Genomic DNA, 4,673 nt, shown 5'->3' with positions numbered 1-4,673 from the left:
TACATAATTTTTCAAAGAATGTATACAATTTTGAACATTCAATGTGCACAATTTTTCAAAGAATGAACGTAATTCTGTACATTCTATGTATACAACTTTTCAAGGAATGTACACAATTTTCAATGTTTGTGCACTCTTTTATATATTCAATGTACACTATTTTTTTAATGTTGTAAATTCAAGTTACAAAAAAATTCAAAGAATTTATAATATTTTGTGCATTTAAGGTACACTATTTTTCAAAGAATATACATAATTTTGTATATTAAATGTTCCCAAATTTTCAATTCTATACATTAAATTTACACTATTTTTGAAAGAATGTACATAATTCTTCATATTTGATGTACAAAAATTTTATATTATGTATATTCAACGTACGTGTTTCTCAAAGATTGTATATAATTTTGTATATTTAAAGTACACAATTTTTCAAAGATCACAATTTTATATATTCAACGTACACACTTTTTCAAAGAATACACACAATTCTATACATTCTGTATATTCAATGTACACAAATTTTCAAAGACTCTACATAATTTTGTACACTATTTTTCAATTCTTTAGATTTAATAGACACATTTTTTCAATGACTTATATGAAAAAAATAATTGTAGGGACACGATTATTCAACGACCCAAGAATGACATTGAGCTTGTATGTAAAGGGCCCGAACAATATAATTTGTAGAGTGTGGGTTTGAAAGGCTGGACCTTGGTCACTGGTCAGCGGTCTAGTCGTGGTTTTTATGGAGGCTTATATGAGGGTGGACTTGGCTTGACTAGCTAAGCCTTCCATCGGTGCGGCTTGTAGGGTTTAAGTCCTCGGAGGGATTTCTCCCTCTTCTGGGATCCCCTTCCCCCTTGACTCTCTTTCCCTTTTATACTAGTGTTTACTTCCCATTTAGTGTCCACATGTAAGTTTTGCTTTTTGGGGTATAGACCCGTTCTATCAATCCATACATAGAGTGGTTGGGGGTAATTGGAAAAGTTAAATAGCATGGTTTGGAGTATGGGCCTGTCAGATGCAGGGTTTCATACTACGGTGTTGGCAGCTTTCTCCCTTGTACTGCCCTTGTACTGAGTTTGTCCTTTTCTTCAGGCGTTTTGTGAGGTGCCGAGCATAAGATCGTCCTCGACCATATATTTGGGCATTTTTTGGATTTTTACTTCGCGTCCTCGGAAATCATTCTCCTTGGCTTGGATCTTGGGCCCTATTATGAAGTGGACCGGGACCACAAATTCTCGGGCCCCACAATAATAATTACAGAATAGAATTGAAAATATGTTGAAGCTACATGATGATTTAGCTGATAAATATGAAGAAAGAAAAATAAAAGAAACTCCCCCTTTAAAAGTAGAGGACGTGACCAATGACTTAAATTTATTTTAAATTCTTGGTGATGCTTTATGGTTGAAAAGCAATTACTATTCTTTAAAGGGTAAATATACTTTCACACTCATTTACATCTACTATTTCACATACATATACCCGATTTTTGAGAGGAACGTTCACATTTTAAAAATGCCTAAATTTTAACATATAAAAGTGGATGTGAGAGAATCAAAACTCTTAAAATCCATATAAAAAAACCTTTGCTTGAAACGTGTAATACCTTCCAAAAAGTCCCTTCTTCAATAGCATCCACTATTTCACACTCATTTACATCCTCTATTTCACACACATGCACAATTGATGAGGAGAATGTCCACATTTTAAAAATGCTCAAATTTTAAAATATAAATGTGGATGTGAGAGAATCAAAACCCTTTCTTAAATTCAATAAAAAAAAAAATCCCCCCCACCCCCACAAAAAAAAAAAAAAAAAAAAATCTCTGCATAAAACCTGTAACACCTCCAGAAACGTCCCTCCTTCAATTGCATCCTCCTTACACTGACAGCAAGATTTGGTGGTTCAACATACCAAACCTCCATGGAAGTCATTGTTGTTATGTGCTGCGAGAAAAGAAAAATAAAGATAGATCAATAACCAAAAAAAAAAGAAAAACAAGAAATAGAGCATGAAGTGAATCAGAAAATGCATTGCTTTGGGGATTAAAAGAAATTGATGAGAGAGAGAGAGGTCCAAAGAGTAGGAAAATAATGGGATGTGGCTGAGGCTATGCACTAGTCATGCAGTTGTACTCTCAATAACAACAATCTTTGAGCTTCAGCTGATACTGTGTGTGTGCGCATACAATTATTAAATTTGATTTGGTTAGATTTGATATCAACAAACACCGCATGTAGGATTCTGATTGACCAACACTAAAACAGAATCTTCAAACGTATGAATCAAAAAGATAAAAATTCCACACAACTCACAAAGTAGAGATGCAGAACTGCAACATATTGATAGACTATCAAGAATAGAAATAAAGCAACTAATCCATTCTAAAAAATATACATTCCAATAACACATTATCATTTAGTTCAAAATTAGAGTAAAAAACAGAAAAGAGAAGCACTCCAACTTAGGGGTAAAAAAATAAAAGAATAGCCCAGGACAAAACAAAACAAATTTTAAATTTATGACTGATCATTAAACGCAGCAGTGAAACTAATTCATTTTTTACATTTATGCCAGAAAAATATTTAGAAATACACTGGATATCATTGAAAAAAAAAACTTACAAGCATTAACAGCTTATGGCATATAATTAGTCTGAAGGGAAGGCAGACAAGAGGAACTCCTCGTCCTCGATAATTTGCAAATTCTTGGACTTGATCAGCTCAGAGAATGCACCAACATGATCGCTGTTCTCCCATAACAAACCCTCAGATATTGCTTCAGAAAAATGTATAGCATATTCAATGAGATTCTTATATCCACTAGACCTGTTCAACTTCTTTGCAAAAAACTTTGAAGCCTTTCTATCCCAGCCTATAATTTGGCTTGATCTTGCATTCACAATCTCCCCTGAAGAAAGTGATAAACTGTAGTTTACAGTGATTGGTTCAACTGTCTCAAGGAAAGTAACATTCAGAAGCCTTTGGATAGTTTCATGCCTGCTTTTTGCTTCCATTTTCATTACAGGATTTGCTAGAAAACCAAGGAAGAGCATAACCAGACCTTTTGTAATAAAAAACTCCTTTGGATTCACCTGATTGAGTTTAGCAACATGCACTGAGGATGATTCTTCCTTCTGTACAGATTCAGATATAGTGTGAACACCTATTTTCCTGTAAATTTCAAGCAACTTTGTTGGAGGTAAAGAAGGCATGCTTGGCTGAGGGCACCAGACAAATAAGGGTTGAGAAGAAAACTGTTGAAAAATATCCTTCAGTTGAAGATCTTCAGCAATAAAAACATTATGCTTGTTGGACAACAAAATTCCATCGGAGTCAGAAGAACCAACGGGTTATTTCACCAACCCTTCAGCCAGAGTCTCTACACTTCCCTGATCTGAAACAAAAGACCAGAACTTACCACAGTCAGCATGTGACAATGGTTGGCCTGAACTTTCCCAAACTTTCCAAAGATTAAAGTAATCGTCCACTAAAGAATAGCTTCCAACATCAATTGCATTGGAGAAAAAGTCAAGTAAATCGGGTTCAAAATATTTGTCAAGAACTTTCAGCTGTGAACTGAAGAGACCATTCTCATCATGCAGAACACATTTTTTGAAGCTAAACCACTCTTCATTCTGATTCACATTTGGGATAAAAATCCTTTTGGCAACTTCACTGTCTGGTTTCCAATGACATTTACTCCAGTAATTATATATTCGAACTATAGTTGAAAATTGAACATGAACATCAAGGTGGCTGGCAATCAATGAGCATCCTTCCTTAACATCAAGGATGACTCCTATTTTCTTGAGCTCTACTTTGTAGGATGTAATGTTAGAGCCATAAAAATCTTCATCAATGAAAGGTCCATCAGTCTGCTGCAAATAAGAGCCCCAACTAGAATCAAACAATAACCCCTTGTCTGGAGGCCTATAACCATCAGTGGTCTTCAACCATTTCTTAGAAATTTCTTTTGAGAAAGAATTTGGAAAAGAATAATTCCTAGCTTGCCATAAAATCTGAATGCCTTCCAGAATTGGCAACACATTCACAGGAGTTATGCTGGTGGGATCCGAGGGAATGAGAAGACCATCAGCCACAAGCTTCACACCATCTTCAAATTCAACAACAACTCCCATGTTCTTCAGCTCTTCCTTGTATTCATGAACGTCCTTGCCATAATAGTTGTCACTATCATCTATGAAAGGGAGGTCAGTAATTGGAAAAAATGACTGCCAATCTGGCCCAAACAGAATGCAATCTCTTGGAGATCTTTTATTACCATGCCTAGTCTGTAACCACTTGAGATCACGGATGGATTTTGTAAGATCTGAAGGAAACAAATTAGGGGTATTTTTTAGCTTTCTACAACATGAAAGAAAAGAGAGAACAATTTCTTTAGTCATTGAAGATGCCTCCTGCTTGAATCTGTTAGCAAATTCTTTGACCGCCTCCTCAAAATCCACCTTCACCCCTGTTTCCTTTAACTTATTTCTGTAAGAGAAAATACTGCTTCCATGGAAATCATGATCAATAAATGCAAAACCTTCAAAAACCTGTAAAATGCAAACCCATTGAGGGTCAAAAAAGAAACATTCTCCTGGAGGCTTGTAACCAAGATTCATCTCGAAGAATTTCACACCTCTCAATGCCTGAGT

Source organism: Quercus lobata, chromosome 10 (genome assembly GCF_001633185.2).
Source record: "Quercus lobata isolate SW786 chromosome 10, ValleyOak3.0 Primary Assembly, whole genome shotgun sequence".
Classification (NCBI taxonomy): domain Eukaryota; kingdom Viridiplantae; phylum Streptophyta; class Magnoliopsida; order Fagales; family Fagaceae; genus Quercus; species Quercus lobata.
The sequence above is the reverse complement of the archived record's forward strand: the minus strand, read 5'-3'. Positions refer to the sequence as shown.